The 20,990-nt window shown below is 44.4% G+C and overlaps 1 long non-coding RNA gene across 8 annotated transcripts in view; it reads right to left on the reverse strand.

Annotated features, from left to right (window-relative positions):
• Window positions 1-3,458: 3,458 nt before the first annotated feature.
• The window catches only part of LOC118018394, a 48,588-nt gene continuing 31,056 nt past the window's right edge, over window positions 3,459-20,990 (reverse strand). For all 8 annotated transcript variants that reach the window (XR_004681385.1, XR_004681384.1, XR_004681388.1 and 5 more), the window contains 2 exons: window positions 10,591-10,656; window positions 3,459-10,486 (listed from right to left, as the gene is read on the reverse strand). This is a non-coding gene — a long non-coding RNA (uncharacterized LOC118018394). The remainder of the gene's footprint in view (window positions 10,487-10,590; window positions 10,657-20,990) is intronic.

Here is a 20,990-nt window from a genome sequence, read left to right on the forward strand (position 1 = left end):
AGATATGCACACACACGTTAGTATATTCTCGAAGGACTGTGCTGACACAGAACTCAAACACCATTTAAGAAGAGGGAAGCCTGGTATTTTACAAGGTACAACTGAAAACTAAACCAGGGGCATTGATTATACAATGAACAGCACAGAATTGGAAATACCACAGAGAAATTAACCAAACCAGAATCGCAGCGAAAAACAATTCCCTCAAGCACCTGCTAGGTCAAGTAGAAACAAGTAAATGTAATACTTCGGATTTGAATAATACAATAAATTAAGTTTAAAGGTATCAATTGCTTTGCAACTTCTCATGTTCAGGAAATTCCCCATTTCTTTGCCTAAATCAAACGCAATCCCACTCAGGCTCACTCATGCCGGGGTTGGCTTCCTCAGCCCCTGGCACTCAGGGATCCCACCTCTCCTGGAATAGACACTGCCACTCCCTCGAGGGGCAAAGCATTCCAGAACTCAAACATGCAAAATTCCTTTGTCCAAGGAGGCAGGCTGGTGCTCCTAGAATTACCTTTTCATGTTTTTATTGATTTGTCCGCAGTAGCAAAAAAGCCTCCACGTTCCTCCTTAACTCCCTGTCAGACAAGCCTGTGTAGTAGGTAGAAATTCCAGTATGCAAACTCGGGTCGGCACAAAAGATAACCTTATTGCTCTATTCTGAGTAAGAGTTCTAAAATTCTATTATGAGATCCCACATGACAGAAATGTAATTTGGGTTTTTTTGGTTGTTGTTGGTGTGTGTGTGTGTGTGTGTTTGTGGGTGTGTGTGCCTTCTGCAACCTTCTCCAGGGAAAGACTCCCTGTTTTTTGGTTTGTTACTGTTGTGTCAGTTCTTAAGAACAGAAATTGTACAGGCCAGATTCTCTAACAATGATTAATGAAAAAAGGGATACAATACAACTTGAAAACCTTAAATAAATTCCTCTGAATAATTCTTGGATCCAAGAGGCAAAAGTGACTGCAAATAAACACTGTTCAGAAAACGGTGACCATTTTCAACAACTACGGGTTGTAGCCAGAAGCTAGTGGTCGGAACTGAAACGTGGACACCACAGCCTTACGCTGGCTTTACTGTGATGGTTATAATGAAGTGTGTTTCTCTGAGGAAAATTGATTTAATATATTTATTATTAAACAGTAAGGAAATGAAGCATTAGACTAACAAAAAGCTAGAAAAAGAACAGCACAATAAAATTAAGGAAAAGAAGAGGATATGATTGATGATAAGAGAAGAGTAGTAATTACAAAATACACCCAGAAGAACTGATCATCAAATCCAATGTCCACTTCTTAGGGGATTTGGGAGCGGGGGAGGCTAACAATAAAATAGACATACTGGGGCAAGTATAATAAGAAAGAAAATATACACAATGGGAGGTATGAGAAAAGGTTATTAATCACAATGACAGTGAGAGCTAAGAACTTAAGAGTTATGTACATCTCTAAAATGAGATGTCCAAAAACAGGATGATTTTTCTGGGAAACTAGAAATCATCAATGGGACGCCTGGGTGGTTCAGTCAGTTAAGTGTCTGCCTTTGGCTCAGGTCATGATCTCAGGGTCCTGGGATCAAGTCCTGCATGGGGCTCCCTGCTCAGCAGAAGTCTGCTTGTCCCTCTCCCTCTGCCACTCCCCCCCACTCATGCACACTCCCTCTCTCTCTTTCTAATAAAGAAAGAACATCTTTAAAAAAAAAAAATGAGGGAGAAAATCTGAATAGTCCTGCAAAAAATGTAAGAATGTTGTCAACACATGGTAAACACCCCTACCTGTTGGATGGGCTGTATTACACTTTCAAAGCTCAAATGATTGATTAAAACATTAATACTAGACGTTGCCTTAATTCTGTACTTTTGGCAAGTGGAGAAGGACATAGATGTTAATCTACGTGCTATGTAATCTCTTCTAGAACAAAGAGTAAAAATAAAACTACTAAATCCTTTCTTAAATAAGAAGGCATAACTGAACCTCTTAAGATTATACCTGTGTCAATTTTCAAAAATTGGATGACCAAAAAAGGTGTTTTCCTTATTTTTCAATAAAATTGAAATTCAACTTTACTCAATAAAAATGAAAAATTCAATAAAATTTTTTAAAATTCAATAAAAAATTCAATAAAAATTTAAAAAGTCGCTTTCAATGATTCAGTACAGTAACAGATGAAAGGAGCGGGAACAGATGAGAATCTTGATAAAGGCCCTTATTAGTTTAAGGCCATAAAACATTTTACTCATCATTAACCCATCCAACAAGATGTGTTATATGATGCCATCTTGGTCACTCGTCTCTTAAATGATGTGGACTCATTTTGATTTCCTCTCCAGCTGTTAATTTGGAGAAGGAAGAGGATGTTCTGTTGTGTTTTATTTCCAAGTGGATAGGATTTTTGGCTCTTTCTCGGCAACTTCAATTTTTATTGTTATAGTCAGAGAACGTGACCTGTGGGGATTTTCCACATTCTGGAATTTAGTGAGATTTTCTCTCTGGGATAAAACATGGGTCAGTTTTTTGTGAATATTCCAAAAGGGTTGTTGGCACACAGTTCAAAGACAACTGACAGACTGTTTGTTAATAAAGCCAGTTGAGTAGTTAGATCCATCACAGTCTAGCTGATTTGCAGATTTCTGAGAGATGAGGATCAATATAGTCTGCTGTGATTAGGGATTACTGTCTCATTGTATTTCTAAAAACATAAACTCTCTCTCAAAGCTATGTTGGCCAAATAAAAGCATATAACTATCTTCTTGACAAAGTTCATAAATCGATGCCATTTACCTTGCACTCTACTTGGGCAATGCCATCACACTACTTGTGTCCTCTTTGGGAACATCTTCCTGGTGTTCTTCCACTCCCCCTTGGTATCACACTTCAGCCTTGGTGTCTCTTCCTGCAAGTGGTCTCTTGTCATCAACCTCTACACATGGTTGTGGTGAAACCTACCATTCGACTTGAAAATGTCTGCCAGTGGCAGAATTTAACCCATTCACATTTTCTAGGATCGATGCTTTGTTTAACTTTACTCCCACCATCTTGTTATACACTGTGCTTTTTAAAATTTCTTTTCCTGATGTTTACTGGATCGAGTGACCTGTCTTGGTGTGCAAGCCAGAGAGAGCCTGGTTCTCTCCCAACCTGTCACTGGCAGTAAGAGCGTCACAGCGACAGCTACAGAAACACGGCCTGCTGGCATCCCAGTCCCAACGTCCTGCTCACTCTCCATGGGACGCAGACAGTGCTTACCCTCCAGACTAAAACCCTGTGGGTCTCAAGCTTACCTCAGAAAGGCAGGAGGGGGACGCTTCAGGATAGAGGAGTGCCAGGGGTAAGAACATCTTGGAGACAGGATGAAGGCTCAAGATGACTGACTTAAATGTTAACGAAGACACATTACCTTAACTCTGTACTGCAGGCAAGTGGGACACAGAAATGAAACATGGAAGAACACAACACCAAGCGACAGAATAGGTTTATTTGAGAATCTAAATACAATCCACACCAGCACTGGGACCTCACTCCAACGTTACAACAAGAAGTGCCTTCTTTGCAACCAAGAGGCCAACTCTGTTAGCTTCAGTGTTTCCAATCACATAGCCAGCTCCTTCTGCCTCCCAGCCAGCCCCTCGGAAACACCTAGCCGTTCTCACCTACACCAGCTTTCAGCTTTGGTACACTGCTCACAGAACTTGTCTCTTAAGCACCTTACATTATACCATAACACAGCTGATCCATTACATCCGGCACACATATGTGTCTTTTGTTTTATGCCAAAGGCCTTCTCTCTTTCTTTACAACACAGCACAGTGTGATATTTTTTCTTCCATTTATTACATCCAACATTTTCTATTCGTTCCAGTGGACCCACTTCTGTTCTGAACTCTTATTAGACATCCCTTTCCCCAAGGTTCCTGCACAGTGAATAACCACGTGGCTAAATCAGATAGATTTCCTCAATTAGTGTTCTTTATTGATTAGAGTCACACATTCGAGGAAAGCCCTTCTTCCTAGAAAAATGCATATACCCACATATACACAAAATTCTGCATATATTTTAAGGAGGTTCAAGACCTCCCTGAAACACATCTATAGGTATCAGGTTTAAAATCCCTCCAAACACAACACTCCCACCATAATTCATGATACAGAGAAGACTGGGGCCAGGGCCAGCCCAGAGGAGGAGGGAAGTCTCTGAGTGAACCCATTTTCAGAAGCATTTAGTAAATATAACTGTCAAGGTACAAACAAGACAGAGTCTATAAAAGGCATAAATTCACCTGAAAACCAATAAAAGCAATCTTTATATGCTATTATTTTACTCTAACACTGTATTTCGTTTGCATGTGCCTAAATCCGAGCAATGAGAGCACTTTGGTGTGACAGTCACCTTCCACTGAGATCTATGCCAAGCTCTCGCCGACATGTATAATAAACACAAGGCCCTGGGATCTTTGGATTTGCTCATGTGCCTAATATGGGAATGATTAAAAAAAAATCTAATTTAGTCATGATCTTCAAAGTATTCTACCTATGTACACTAGGAGTAGTAAGAGACCCAGAGGCCTCCCTACCTGCCTCTCCCAGAGGCTTCTCCACACTCCTTGGAGCTCATGGGCTTGTGGCTGCTCTCTGCTGGCTCCAACATTTATTTTTATCGTAGTACAGATGTTCTGTCCCTTTCCAGCTGGGACACAGCACTCAGTCCCTCCAGTTTCCATAAGCAATCCACTCAGACCAAGCATCTCAAGACTTTAAGGAGGGATTCTGAGGTCCTAAGGGTTCATCTGTGAAACCCCTGGGTCCCTCTCTTCCAATGACCTTTCCAATTCTACTCTATTTTCTTGTCCCAGACTACCCTGGGAGAGTCAAGTTCTGCTGGCCCTTCTCACATAAAGCAATTCAGCTCTCTCTAGGTTCTACCCCCAAATTTAGATGCCCAAACCCATCACAGTGTGGTTCAGCAGAACAAAAGAACTCCAAACAATGGGACCCATCTTCCTTAACAGGCAACTGGGATTGTTTTCTTCCTGTTGTATTACTAAATGCTTCCAAATAGCCCTTCCAACTATTTCATGAGTTAGGTATTTTCAAAACCATAGGTTTTGTAGGTGAAAACCTGAGGTGTGGGAAAGTTAGGAAACTGCACACGGTCACAGAGTAAGAGCTCTGCCAACCTCATTCTCCCTATCTCTCATTCTCTCTCTTAATCCGGCAACGCTATTTATATTTGGCTCCTGCCCGGTGATGGTGTCAACCTCTTCCCCGCCTCTCCCCTCAGGTTTGATTCCCCCATTGAGGACTTTTTCCATCTGCTTCTGATTATTTGCTTTCCATTCACCTGTTTTTTTCAAATGCCTGAGAATAACAGCAAGTTATACAGAAAAATTAACAATTTCACATTTTTTAGGATAATAGAACCAAGAGTTGGGAAGTCCCTCAGAAGGCATCACATCCAGACTCACACAACACTCAAGAATCCGACAACTTCCTCGAGGTGGCCTGTGACAGACCTGGGCGCCCAGAGCCTCTACAGCAGACCATCTGGATGTTCGGGGCTCTCTGATTTGACGGAGTTCTTTTTTTGGGGGGGGGCTAACCAACGGCCTATTTTATTAATGGCTTTGAATAAGAAAAGTGAAATGCTTCATCGTGTTCTTAAAGGTGCAATCTGCCACTTATTCAATAGGGCCCCAAGTCAGAAACTGTGAAGTAAGCCTTGACTTCTCTCTCACACCCTGAATCTTAGCAGGCACCCAGAGTGCTGACTCAGTGGGGGACAGGTGTGCCCACATGTGACACGTCAAAAAGGCCAGTTTGGACTGCTTCCACCTTGATGGTGGAAGTGGCATATAGACTTGCCCCTCAAAGCCAGCAGATGCAAGAACCAAAGTCAAAGGCTGTGGCACAGAACAGGGGCCACCACACCTTCCCCAAGGGGTAGATCACACCTTACCAGGAGCGGGCCGCAGTCATCAGGGACTGGAGCAGGGCTTTGCAAAGTGAAAGAAAAACCTATGGGCACTAGGCAGGTAATAGAAATGACCAAGATGGGTCACACAGGGAACATGAATTCGTTGCCAACATTCAAAAATCACTAAATTTTATATAAAACTCCAGGTTGCTGGTTTTCTCTTAAGAGAGTATGTGGGAGCCTTTGGCCTATATTCTAGCAGAGAAATAAACAGTTACAGCCAAGTAGGGGCCAACCCTTCAGTAAGACATGCCTTCTCCAGTTTGCCACAGACCTTACCACTCCTCTTTGAGTTATTCCTGATGCAATTTAGTCATTTCTTACTTGCTTGGGTTGTGATCCTTGGGCCAGGGTGTCCTCGCAACTTGGTTTGCTAGGACAGTCCCAGTTTAGGCCTGTGGTCCTCATTAACAGCACCTCCTTTACCCTTAAGTGCTCAGTTTGGACAGTAAATTATAAGTTCACCCTAGGCATAATATACAAGCCACCCCCCACCACACACACACACACACACACACACACACACACACAAAATGACCCCTGAATTCACAGAACTACATGTCAAGCACAGAACCCTGTTATAAAGTGATTTTATTAAATTGATTTGGACATACTGTAGGTCAAATAATATTTTCCGAAGATAACAATTATGGACTTTAAAGCTCGACATAAAATTAGTAGCTTCAAAAGTGTTAGTCATATTCCCCAGCAACAGCATGATAAAATAATTCAACTATGTAGAAATATAGAACTCTAGGACTAGCTGGAAACTCGGAAATCATTTAGCCTAATGTCCTCGTTCTGTGAGAAAACTAGACTCAACGATTAGGCGATCTGCCCAAGCTCACACACCTAATAGTAATAAAGCTAGAAATCAAACCGATTTTTCCTAAAACTAAAATCCTACTGATGATATTTCCGCTGTCTCTCTACCAACTAAAAGTCTAGGCGGCTCTCTAACGCCGCAGGCTACCATGACATGGACGAGGGTAAGACACTACAGTAAATCGTAGTCGAGGGCGTCAGGCCTGGAAGGGGTTCCACCCAGGAACCAGGCTGGCCCTCTCCTGGGCAAGAAGGACACACAGGAGAAGGGACTTCCCAAAGGCTGTGAACAGAGCTGTCTGGATGAAAATCCAGAGAGGGACACAATTATCCCCAAACCCCATCTCTAGTTTCATGGCCCACCCACTAAATTATGTGCTCCTTTTAAATCTCCTTTATGCCTTTGAGGTTTTAGTTACACAAAAACCCTTTCCAGTCAAACAGAAAAAATTAATTCAAATATGAAGAGAAAATCAAGCTTTGTTTCAGTATTTCGATGACTATTTCAGGTAATTCATTTCCCAACCTCTTAAGACAATTGACAGACACCACAAACCTGTTCACCCATTTCAGAGCTTCAAAGATCCTTAACTTCCCCCAAGACTTCCTGAGCATAAGGACTACATGTGGGAATCAATGGAAACAGGAATGAGAAGAGAAAGTTAAAAATTAGTTGATTTTTGTTCTCATCATTGGGGACTTTTGGTCTTCTAAACATTCCTTGAGTTCTTCCACATGAGTTTTTAATATCAATCTAGCCACACACACACACACACACACACACACACAAAAAAAAAAAAAACCAAAAGAAAGAAAAAGAAAAGAAAAAAGGGCCTATAAACGTTGGGATACTGAGCAACTCAGTATCTCTCCCCTCCCCGCTGCTCACTCTGCCCCAGCACCTGGCCACCTTCCGCTCCGCAAACATGACAGCGGGGGCCAGCCAGCTGGTGCTCCCAGCCTTGCACGCTCCACTCCAGCGCCCCCCTCAGAAAGGCCTTCCCTGACTGCTGTCTAATGATGCCCCACCCCCACCCCACCCCCACTCTAAATCATCACCCTAGTTTATTTTCTTCATAGCACTTAATCACTATCTCAAACTACAGTATGTATTTGCTTACTTGCGTATCATCTGTCTCCTCCACCAGAAGTAAACTCCATGAGAGTAGGGCCCTTGTCTGTCTTACTCATTGGTATTCCCAGCACCTAGCACAATGCCTGGCACATAGGAGGTGTTCAATAAATACTTGTTGAATGAATGAAGAAAGGAGAGAGTGACATAGATATTCATGCCTAAAAACGAAGGAATACATGATCCTCAATGAAGGTATCGAGGACTCCTACACATTATTGCCCAAAATTACAGAAACAGACTAAATATTATTAGTGACTCCTCCCACCATCCACTTCTCCTATGGTCTCCCCTAGCTGGTAAGGAGCTCCACGTGCTACAAAAGGAGCCCAAGAGGGCAATTCTGGATGGAGAAAAGTTCCAACTTTGCTTGCTTGCTTCTTCCTCCCTATTTACATTCAGCTATTTCCAAAAAATTCAAGTTAAAAATATGTGATGTAGCCACTAGAAAATTAAGTCTAACATAGAGACACAGTGATTAGCAGAATCCACAACATGTTTTAAAAAAAAGTTCAAGGGCATGTATGTCTGCCAGTGACTTCTCTGATGGGCCAAGTGAATGGAAATTATGAGTCACCTAAAATCTAAAATGAAATTTAATGCCATCTAGGAAGGGGTGGTTATTTATGGGTACTGTGAGGACATACAGGTAAAGCGGGCTCACAGGTAATAGGATCTATGGAACGACATGTAGGGGCTGAACCAAGGGATAACCTCAGAAATACCAGAACACTGTCTTTGTGGGAGCTGTCCCTTTTCAAATGCATTAACCAGTATGCCTGAATCGAGAGAAGGAAGGGCATGAGCTCCTGAAGGGGGGGATGACTGGGATAACTTTTAGGTAAAGCGTAGACAGAAGGTGACTCAGGAGGCTGGGCAATGATCATGGTTTCCTGTGTTGTATTTCCCATTAACTGAGGCATCAGGCCCAAATCCCAGGAAACACACACCCATGACTGGGACCTCACAGCCTGTCTTGGGCAGACACTCAGAGGGATTCCAGATTCAAAGCCAAGTTGTGGAACACACTCGGCATGAATCAAAAAAAACTAACCTCACATATGCCTCTTCAAAAAGAATGTCCTGCTGGGGCTTGCTGTAAAAATTTCTTGGGTCAATGTAGGTATTTACAGGGTTTCCTTCCTAGTGGCACTTATGGGTTTTAAGATTTTTAACTCTTAGCAAAACGCTCTATATAACTGATATTTTGAGATGGTTTCTCTCCTTTGTATGCACTCTCTGGTGGATGCAGAGGCTGGTGCTTTGACTGAAGGCTTTCCCACACTCATCACATTTAAAAGGTTTCTCCCCAGTGTGCACTCTCTGGTGGATGCAGAGGCTTGAGCTCTGGCTGAAGGCCTTCCCACACCCACAACATCTATAGGGTTTCTCCCCAGTGTGTACTCTCTGATGGATGCAGAGGCTTGAGCTCTGGCTGAAGGCCTTCCCACACTCATAACATTTATAGGGTTTCTCTCCTGTGTGAACTCTCTGATGCATGCAGAGGCTAGAAGTGTGCCTAAAGGCCTTCCCACACTCTTCACATTTAAAGGGTTTCTCTCCGGTGTGGACTCTCTGATGCATGCAAAGGTTTGAACTATTACTAAAGCCCCTTCCACACTCACTACAGACATAGGGTTTCTCACCTGTATGAACTCTCATGTGAATTTGAAGATGTGAGCTCCAATTGAAGGCTTTGCCACACTCATAGCATTTATAGGGCTTCTCCACTGTGTGGATTTTCTTATGTCTGTTAAGTTTTGTTGTAGTACTAAAATCCTTACCACAATCATCACATTTATAGACCTTCTCTCCTGTGTGGTCTCTCCAATGAATATGAAGTTCTGATATATGAAAGAAACCCTTGTCACACTTGTCACATTTATGGGGTTTCTCAGCAGTGTGAATTTTCTGATGCATAAAAAGATCTGCTCTCTCAGAGAAAAATTCCCTACACATGGGGCACTTGTAGATCATTTTTCCTATTTGGTATCGTGATTTAGAGGAAAAAATTTCTGTACGACTACTATAGTTACAGGATTGCTATTTCATAGAGTCTCTTATTTGGCCATTCTGGCAGTTTATCTCAGGCTTGCTCTATTAGGTAGGTCTAAGGTTGGCCTAAGCTTCTCCCTGCCTGTATTTCTGTGGAAGATTTCTTCCTGCATAGTGCTCCTCACTCAGTATTATTATTGATCATAAAGTGACATTTACTTCCACATGAATTCTGTAACTCATGAACACAGAACTTTCCTTTAGATCCTGAGTTGTCAACATTCCAAGGGGCTCCCAAGGTGCAAACCTCTGCGTTTGTAAGCCCCTGGAATCTTCCTCTTGTAGAACAATCTCGTACTTCCCACTTCTAGAAAAAGGACTGCACAGTGTCCCCTGTGGTGGAGGGTCTCGGTCCCCTGTAGCCTCCCCTTGAAGAGTCAGTAGGACATTCTGCCTCCTACACATCAGATAGGAGCCTTCCCAGGAAGCAAGCTCCTCGGGTTCCACGTGTGCCAATCCTTCCTTCTGGGGATTCCCTACATGGGTCTCACTCCAGTCTCCTGTAACAGAAACATAAGTAAATATACTGAAAATGCCTCTTTTCCAAAAATTGCTATTGGTTCCATAATTAATTTCATATAAACATGACAGCAGCAATACAGACCTTTTTTGATCTTGAGGAAGAAGCTCTCTTATCGTCCAGAGAGATGTATCTCTTGGATTTGCAGGTCTGAAGAAGAGAATTTGTAGATATCATGCTCCTGTTCATAGCCCAAGTATATAATCCACTTACAACCACTTACTGTAATTATTTAAACAACGTCAAGGGAGTATTATTGAAAAAGAAAAGAAATCCTCAGAAGACCTGAACATGAGGAGCAGCTGTCCTGCATAAAGGAGCAAGAAGGAAAACTATCTCCGCTTTGAACTTCAGAAAGGACAGTGTTTGCTTTAGAACTAAAACATCCCATTTGAGTAGCCTTCCGGTCTATAGAAAGAATAAATCTACGATATACCGGTATTGAACGTCATTCCCTTGCTTAATTGTCCTCAATGGTTTCCTGATATACTTAAAATAAAATCCAAACCCTTCAGTGAAAACCCAAGGCCCTGCATGACCTTGCCTCCACTCTGCCCCATACCTTGCTGTGCCTTCTGCTTCAGTCCTCAACACCACAAGCTAGTGCCTAAAATGCTTTCTCCCCCACCTGGCACGTGGCTTGCTGTGTCAGCTGCTCCTCCTCCCTCACCTGAGGAAGGTCCCTGGGCTGAGACTCCATTTTAATCTCTTTGATTCCTTCAAAGCACATAGAACTTGTAATTATCTTATTGTTCCTTGGTTTTTGATACATCTCTTGTAGTAGGATGTAAATGCCATGAGGAAAGAACTCTGTGTGTTGCTCACTGTTACGTTCCAGTGAAGGGGGGGTGTTTAATTAATATTTGTAGAATGCATCTATAGAATATTTTATGACAACCTCTCTCCTCCAACAGACATATCCCACTTCATTCTGGTATAGAGGCACACTTCCCAGTGCCTTATTACCAGTCTTTTCACAACCAACAGGGGACAAAATACACAACAAATAGAATGATCAGGAAATAAAATAAATCCCAAAATATTTATTTGAACTCTTGTGAGATTTAGGACTATGTTTTAGCAATCTTTTCATCGTTTGTATTCTATAATCAGTAACTGATACTTCAATTAATTAATTAAATGAAATCAACAGATCTTCTTAAAGTAACACTTTCAACAGTATGTTCCATACAAAGACAAGGTAATGGGCAAATGAGATTTCTTCAACATTAAAGTGGCAAAATAAATTGGACTCTTTTAAATGGAAGTGTCTGGATTATGAAATTGAACTAGATACCCAAATTTCAGCAAATATATAGTCAGTGGCTGGAAAAATATATGCATTTATTCTTTGTTCTATAACAACATTTCTAGAGATCCATCCCAAGATATAATGGCAGAAATAGGAAGTGACAGATGTCCTAGGTTATTCACTGAGGCAGTACCTGTCATGGCAAAACTGCAGACAACCAAAGGCCTATCCACAGGGGACTGGTCCAATCAACTCTAGTCCTTCCTCACAATAAAATGCTGCTTAGCTGCTCAAAAAAAAGGAATGAGGAAGAACACTATGCATTGATATGGAGCAAACCCCCGTCATACTGCTTAGTAAACAAAGCAAGACACAGAACAGCATATATACTATGCTAACTTTTGTGCAAAGCAGGGATGTGAATGCGAATGTATGTATTTATTCACATAACATGCACAAATTAATACGGAGGGTAACACAAAACCGAATGTAAGCAATTATCTATGGGGGAAGAAGGAGCAAAGATGAAGTAAAACTTTTCCGAATGTACCCTGTTATGTAGTTTTGGCTTTCCAAAAATAAAATTAAATAAAAAAAAGGAAAATGATACCTCAAATTTTAAAACAAATGAAGAGAATGAACCTTAATTTTCAAGTTGGTAACATCCACAAAGGGCTTCTGAGCACCACATACCAAGTGTACACACTTAGCGGGACATATCCGGTTGCCAAAAAAGCTGCAAAGAGGGGCGCCTGGGTTGCTCAGTCCGTTAAGCATCCACCTTTGGCTCAGGTCGTGATCTCAGGGTCCTGGGACTGAGTCCCACATCGGGCTCCCTGCTCAGCTGGGGAGTCTGCTTCTCCCTCTGCCGCTCCCCCTGCTTGTGCTCGCTTGCTCTCTCAAATAAATAAATAAAATCTTTTTTTAAAAGAGCTGCAAAGAAATCAAACTTCTTTCAATAGTTTAATTGTTAGTTATAACAACACTGGTGTGTTTATAAAGATTAAGCAAACAAGTAATTTTGTTAACATTGTTAGGAACCAAGATTCAATGTAAGATAAACCAAACACAAACATAAAATCAAAGTTAAGGAAAAAACTAATCCAACATAAAATTTGACTTATCAGTTTGAATTCATGTCTTTTTTTAGCTCTATCCACCAAAAAGACCTAGAAGCAATGACAACCAACAGCAAAACACCCTTCTCCACCAAAAGACACAGGGATCCTTGAAGGAGCAGCTGATTTCAAGGCCAGAGCAGCAGTTTACAAAATGAGCTGGGACATCTCGTTATTCCAGAAAGCAAGAGAGTCATGCCAAAGGAACACCAATGCCAATTTATGAAGAGACTCCCATTGGCCAAAAATGGGACAACCGAGCATCAAAAGGAATAATGAACGCAATCTACTGAAACAAATTAAATATACAAAACCTCAGGAGTTCACAATGATTTCAGGGGTGAGGAATGGGGGTAGAGGGGAGGAGGGAGAGAGAGAGAGAGGGACAGACAGAGGCAGAGAGACAGAGATTCAAGGCACTGAATAAAACTGGAAGTAACTAGGCCACCAACTTTTTACCCTGAAAACTGGCAATTAAAAGGCAAGAACCATGCCTCCACCCTATCTTTCCTCTATGAGGTTTTTTTTTTTTTAAGATTTATTTATCTATTTTAGAGAGAGAGCATGGTGGGGAGGGGCAGAGGGAGAGAGAGAATCTCAAGCAGACACCCTGTTCAGTGTGGAGCCCCACGCGGGGCTCAATCTCACCACCCTGAGATCACAACCTGATCTGAAATCAAGAGTCAGATGCTTAAATGACTGGGCCACCCAGATGCCCCTCTATGAACTATCTTTTGAGGTAATGCAACAACCCAGGTAGTAAATGTGTAACCCTAACGAAATACCTGACCATGACCAGGAATTTTACATTGCAAGGTTCAGGCTGTTACCACCTAAACCCACTCACCGATCTTAGCATTACTCAAAAGAGGAGCAACCAGACCTGTGTGCCCCCCCAATACGATGCGATAGGAAACACACAGCATCACTCTGAAATATTCTTCCCAAAAGATTGAACCAGGACCTAACCAAGACTCTAGACATCATTTTTATTTAAAGGAACAAGGAGGGATAGAAGAAATGCCAGGAAGCAAGTAGAAAATATCAAAGTGTGAGCCAGTCCATAGGACAGCTGCCCATTGTTCCAACAAGTAAATGGCCTGGAAGTGGGGAGTCGTGGGAGAGAGCTACTCTAGATTAAAGAGACTCAAGACCTAACAATCAACTGTAACATGAGGACCTTCTTTGGAATCTGATTCCAATAAACCAGCTGCTGAAAGGAGACAAGTGAGGAAACATGATTAGGGATGGGGTCATCACGTTGTGTAAGAAATGCGGCCAACTGTGTTATTAGGTATGCTAACACCACTGGAGTCATGTAAACAAATGTCAGTGTTCTCAGAGATATATAGTGAAGTTTGCAGGAATGAAGTGATACGAGATGGGACCAAGATGGTCTTCAAATGCTTCAGAAAAAAAAAACAAGACAGTAAAGCAAATGTGGCAAAAACATTGTCACTACTGAAGCCAGGTAATGGACACATAATGATGGATAAACGATAAATAAAATGTTGTACCTCTGTGCGTATCTGAAGTTTTTTATGATAAAAAAATCGGATGAAGAAGACGTGGTCTTCTTTAAAGAAGGTCTATCCTTCCATAACATACAATGGAATATTACTCAGCCATCAGAAAGGATGAATACCCAACTTTTACATCAACATGGATGGGACTGGAGGAGATTATGCTAAATGAAATAAGTCAAGCAGAGAAAGTCAATTATCATATGGTTTCACTTATTTGTGGAACATAAGGAATAGCATGGAAGACATTAGGTGAAGAAAGGGTAAAATGAAGGGGGGAGGAAATCAGAGGGGGAGACGAACCATGAGAGACTATGGACTCTGAGAAACAAACTGAGGGTTTTAGAAGGGAGGGGGTGGGGGGATGGGTTAGCCTGGTGATGGGTATTAAGGAGGGCACGTATTGCATGGAGCACTGGGTGTTATATGCAAACAATGAATCATGGAACACTACACCAAAAACTAATGATGTAATGTGTGGTGACTAACATAACAAAATAAAAATAAATTTTAAAAAATCAGTTAATGCTGGGAAGACATTCTTTTCCTGCTCCTCTTGCAACAACAAACTGATCCCAGAACCAGGTACACTGTACAGACATGAAACTAAACTAAACAAATATGATCTCCCAAATGGCTGACTTCTCCAACCAACTTTGAGCACGTAAGAATGTGCACAGCATCGCAGATGTCCCTGGAGAGAGAGGAGTCCATAGCTTCAGGGCAGGGACAACAGGAGGACAAAGGCGCAGCCTCCCTCCCTCACCAGCCAACCCAGACACTATGTGGCTTTCCTCACTTGGAAATGAAGCAGTGAGGGTCAGGGCACCCATCCAGACTGGCCTCGGAAGAGACTGACTCCACTCAGAGGGCAAAAACTCCACCCCAAAGCTCAGGGACATGAAATTCCTACATGAACTTCCGCCAGAGTTTCCCTCAAGGAGGAAATCAGTCACCATTCCTTCCAAGTAAAAATGCTCAAACATACCTGTAAGTCTTACCCCATGGTGGGGATGGGGGGTGGGATAAGCCACATTCTGCAGGAAAAGGAAAAAGAAGATAAAGCAAGAGAAACTCCAGCCAATTTCCCACATGACCAAACAAAGAACAACAGGACAAACAGCAGTAAAAAGGATCCCTGCCATAAACTTTCCTAAACATCACCTGCCCCACTACACCTGTACGCATAAAGAAGACTGGAAAGTGAGGGAGCAGGTATGAGCTAAAATTCCTACAAATCCCAAATGCACATGTTCCCAAGATTCTCCCACTCAAGACATGTCTCATATCCAATGATCCATAAGAGCTTTGAAGGGGACAGCCTTTAGAACTGCAGGATCACCCTTCTGACCTGAGGAAGAAGGAGCCTTGCCCTGAGGTCTCCTGACAGTGTCTCCAGACTGAGACACTCAGTCTCTCCACATGAGACCTCAGGAGCGGGCCAGCAGTCTGGAAGTTCAATCTACAGTGGGGAGGAACTGCTCAAATAGGAATGTAGAGTTTGCTGAGAATTGAGAGAAAAACTGCTTAAATTCAGCCCCTGAAATCCCCACCTTCCATGAAAAAGGGCCTTCCTTCCATCCACTGGAATCTTTGCCTCATCTAAACATTGTGACATGAAGGAACATCCAAATCAGAACTGCCCTCTCAGTACAGCTAAAAATGAGTAATCGGCAAATAAATACCTGATGCTGAGATGCAAAGAAGTAAAGAAAATGAGTCCTAAAGACAGAGAAACTGTCCTGAGGGCATAGAAGCTCTGGGTGCTGGCACTGGGAAGGGCCATCTGGAGGTGCAGGTGCAGGATTCACAGCTGAGAGGACAGAGCTGTCGCCTTTTGAGGGCCGCTCCAGGCAAGTGCTCCCCATTCGAGATTGGGAGGCAGTGCTAACCCTGAACCATAGTCTAAGGCTGTGGGAGACACACAGGCCCCCACACTGGCCTTAATGTTCCTTGTAGGCAGACGTGCTTGTGGGGGAAGGAGCCCCCTCTGGTCACACCTGCAGGGGGCAAACGTCAAGAGGAAGGACAGAGCGAGGACACCGATTTTCTTCCCTAACTTCAGCCTGAGTCTGATGCAAAATACAGGTAACAGTCCCTCGGCCCTGGAAGAAGCTCATGCTGTGCTGGGAGGAATGGATGTGGATTCTGAAAGAGAGATTATTTAAACATACTTTTACATACACCTTTTACATATGTTATCTCTTTTACATAGCTCACCAAAAAATACTGTTTTGCCTGGGAAAAAAGAGTGCACTAGTTTTTCATGAATTTCTTGTTAAAATGATCTTATGGTTGCAAACCAGGAACTCAAAGTAGAAGGGCCTAGTCTCCACAGGGCAGGTGTTGGAGAACAGAGATGCCAATGACTGAGACACATGGACAGACAGCATCCCACAGGGACGCTTGGTGCCAAGATGACGGAAGGCATCAGAGGAATGCCAGCCATTCAACCACAGAGGGGGAGGTCAGGAAACTGCGAACAACGCTCCAGAAGGCTGGGTCATACTCTGTCCAGGTTAGACATAAAATCAAGACCAATCACCCTGACGCGGCAGGAGAGAGAAACGCAGTTATGCTCCTACAGGAAGCAGCAGCCAAAAGCCTCAACATCAGACTCTGCAAACACCTGTGAAGTCAGATGCCACCTAATGCTGCACGGCGCTATCCTGAATGAGGCAGACTGTGGCTCGGGAGCTACAAAGGAACACACCTGGGACTGCTGCCAGTGACAAAGAAGAGAAATTCGCCGCCAGGCCACTAAAACCCCCAGCCAGGCTTCTGAGGACATACGCTTGCAGAAGGGCACGCCAGTGGGCCCCAGACCGGGGCCAGGGAGACTGAGGACCATGTCTTGATAGCACTGACGACAGGGAAGAGCGGGGCTGGTGAGGGAGAAGGGTTGGTGTGGGGACAGGACAGGGATGCCTTCAAAAGACTGGGGACTAAAAGATGCAGGGCAGCTGCTGTGTGAATGAAGTTCAACCAAAGGAATGGAAGGGACCGAAAAGTGTATTTCTACTTAGTATTAGAACATCAGGCGAGTATTTCACCCAACACAATTTTGTATCTGTTTCCTTTTTAAATAATCAGGATAATGTAGATGTACCAGCCTATCACCCAAAAAAAAAAAAAAAAAAAGTTTTCTACACTATCAGTCAGTCAAAATGTGAAGGAGCATGCTTTGGAGACCCAAGAACAGAGATCTGTATTACGTATTTTCTTCTTTTTTGAAATGCCGGCTGCACAAGTGCTCATATTATCAGTAAGATGCTGATACCCACAAAACCTCTCAGGTAATAGACTGGCTTCTCATGTAAACAAAGAAGTAAAGGAGCACATGAAGCAAGAACAGCAGATGATGATGGGTTTGAACGTGGGTGAAGGGTACACAGGGGTACATTTTGTTATTTCCTCTACTTTTGAATTTATTAGAAATTTCCCATAACAAAAAAAAAACCAGTAAGCTTTTGCTGGTGAGATCCCTGTAACGAAGATGTGAAGTCATGAGAAAGACAGACACCGGCGTTCTCAACCGCAGAGCTAAATCAGCTGCCGGCAGGGACACCACTAACCTGACGACCCAGGCACATCACTGCACGCAGATGAGGAGGACGCTGGCATACAAACGTATGAGCAGCTGACCTGTCTCCAGGGAAACCTGATCATTTGACCACAACACTGTCTGTCCTTCCAGCTTTCTGACTCTGTTAATCCGACAGCATCTTTCCTTTGTTCCCAGAGGACCTCCAATCTGCTTTTCATGGTTTTCTGTCCCACTAATCAGACCCCATCCGCCTTTTCCTCCCACTCCCTTTCCTGGCGCAGACTCCGCAGCCCCACCCTTCTCACCGGCCACCCTCCTCTTGCATCACCACGCGAAGGCCATTCCTCAGCTCTGTCATCACCAATAACGGCACGGCCATCTCCAAAATCCGTTCAAGCCACCCACTCTCTGACCACCTGGCGCTTCGTCCCCTGCCAGCTAACCGACTCCAGTAGTCCCTCACCCACAGACTCACAAGCGCTAGCCTTTCCATTTCTCCTATCAGCCGCTCACTCCGCTTCCGTCCACCATGAGAGCTCCTCTCCCAGGCTCACTGCTAGCTCTCTTGCCGCCTTCTCCCTGTCACACCATTGTAATAACACCCTCCTTCTTAAATCAGTTCTCCACCTGTCCACGCAGGCACCCAAGCGGCTGAATGATGCCAGGCTTTACTGAATCCATGATGACAAACCTCAAATGGGCACCAGGCCTCCACACACTCCTCTGAGAGTCTTGATTTCACACTTCCCAGTATTTCCAATTGCTGCTTCGCGGTCATAACAGCAATGTCCCTGGTACCCTCCTTTCTCCTCAAATCTCCCGTGTCTCCTCCACCTCCCTCTCTTGGGGCTGATAACCTGCCACGGTAATTGAGAAAACAGAAGCAGCCTGATGGCAGTGTCCTCATCCTCCCACAGGCGCCCCCGCAGCTGGCTGCATCTGCACCCACACTCCCTGCCACCCTCCCCCTTCTTCCTGCAGGCAAGCGTCCTGCTCCTCACAGGCCAGCCCTTCCACTGGTGTGCAGTCAGCTCTTCCTGAGGCCTCTCCAAATTAAATCCTGCAATGATTCTCTTTGCCAGCAACAACTTTGTCCTACCTACTGGTCCATTCCCATACAAACATGTTCTAGATGCCCCTTCCTGAAACAAACTTCTTTGGTTCCCACAGCCCCACCCCCCACCTATCAGCCAAAATACCTCTATCCTTCACAGCAAAACTTCTTGGGAGCTTCATGCTTCACACTCTCTCGATCAGGTTTCTGTCTCTCCCTTCCCCTCAAAACCACTTTTATCCAGGCCATTGTGACCTCCACATTGCCAAACCCAATGGGCACTGCCCTCGTCTACTAGACGGGACCATATGACACACTTTCCGGGGCTTGCATCATGGCCCCTCACCGGCTGTCCTGCTCCCTCACTAGCCACTCCCTGTTTCCTTTACTGGACACTCCTCCTCCTCTTCTGCTTGACTTCTAAAATGTTGGGGTGCTGCAGGGCACCAATGGGGGATCCCCTTCTTTGCAAGTCTATAATCGCTCTTCAAGTAATCTCACCCAGTCACACAGGCTAAAATGCCATCCTGATGTCGGCTCCCAAGTTCTACGTCTAGTGCAGGACTGCATCACAAACAGCACCCCCAAACCCAAGCCTTCAGCGGGCTCCCTCTTCACTCTCCCATCCCAGGAGCATCCACGCAGGAAGCCCGCCTTACTTCCTCATCCCCATATCTGCCTCCCTCCATGATTTCTGTCCTGCCTGGCCTCGCCTCCGTGACCACGACAGCCACCCCAGCCAAGCTCAGACAAAGCCCACAGCTGCTCAATCAGCCATCTCTCAGCTTGACTCGTGCGCCTCCACAAGTCGTCAGCCTCATCTTTTAAAAACATGAATAAAACCATGCCACACCCCTGCTCCAACCCTCCACTGCTCTCTGAAGTGCATGCTCCTTTCTCGGGGGCACATGCAGGACACCCAATCTCACGCCCACACCCTCTTGCACACCACACACCGCCTCACTGGCCCCCTTTCCAGTCTTCAAACTCACCAAGCCTGCTCCCTCCAGCGCCTCAAGCGCTCCCCTGCCCACGCGTCTCCCTGATCCTCAGGGAGCCAGCGTCTTCGCAGCTGTGAGGGCGTCTCAGAGGGCCCCGCTCCATTAACCACTTTAGACTGACTCACCTCCTACCCCTCAGGCTCTCTCAGCCAGGGCTCTGTTGGGTTTTCTTCACCATCCCATACCCACCACAGCCGCCTGAGTTAGTCTGTGTGCTTACGGACGCGTTTCCTTGTTTGTTGTCTTCCCTGCCCCTTGAGGGCCGGCTCCCAACCAGCAAGAGGCACAGAGAACCAGTGAATTTAGTGAACATCTAAGACTCTTTCATCTCTTTGTCTTCCACGGGGCACCAAGCAACAAATGTTTATCGAGTGTGTGTGCCCTCAACAGTGAGCAAGAACACGCCTAGTCCCTTCCTGTGTGGAAGTTACCATCTGCAGCAGGAAGGCAGACATCATCAAAGACATCCACAAGAAATGTAAAACCCACACTATGCTAAGTGCTACGAGGCAGAGCCGGGTGGTGCTCTGAGAGCCCATGACCGCGAGGGCAGCGGGGCTGACCTGGTCAGCAGGGTCAGGGAAGACCACCCCAAAGCACAGTCAACCACAATGGACTGTGGGAGGGAGTAAGGCCTGGATGAGAAGAGAGGAAGGGCCCACAGGGGACACAGGGCATGGTGAGAATGGGGAGGATGGTGTAGAACTCACAGGTCTTGATCTTTATACTAACAGCAATGGAAAGCCACTGAAGTGGTTAGTTTTTGTACATTTTAAAATGGAAACATCATACTTGTGTTTTTATTTTTATTTTTAATTTTTAAAAAAGATTTTATTTATGTGAGAGAGAAAGAGAGCGTGAGAGGGAGGAGGGTCAGAGGGAGAAGCAGACTCCCCGCCGAGCAGGGAGCCCGACGCGGGACTCGATCCCGGGACTCCAGGATCATGACCTCAGCTGAAGGCAGACTGAGCCACCCAGGCGTCCCACAT

Source organism: Mirounga leonina, unplaced genomic scaffold, assembly GCF_011800145.1.
Source record: "Mirounga leonina isolate KUSES-001 unplaced genomic scaffold, KU_Mleo_1.0 Mir_171, whole genome shotgun sequence".
Classification (NCBI taxonomy): domain Eukaryota; kingdom Metazoa; phylum Chordata; class Mammalia; order Carnivora; family Phocidae; genus Mirounga; species Mirounga leonina.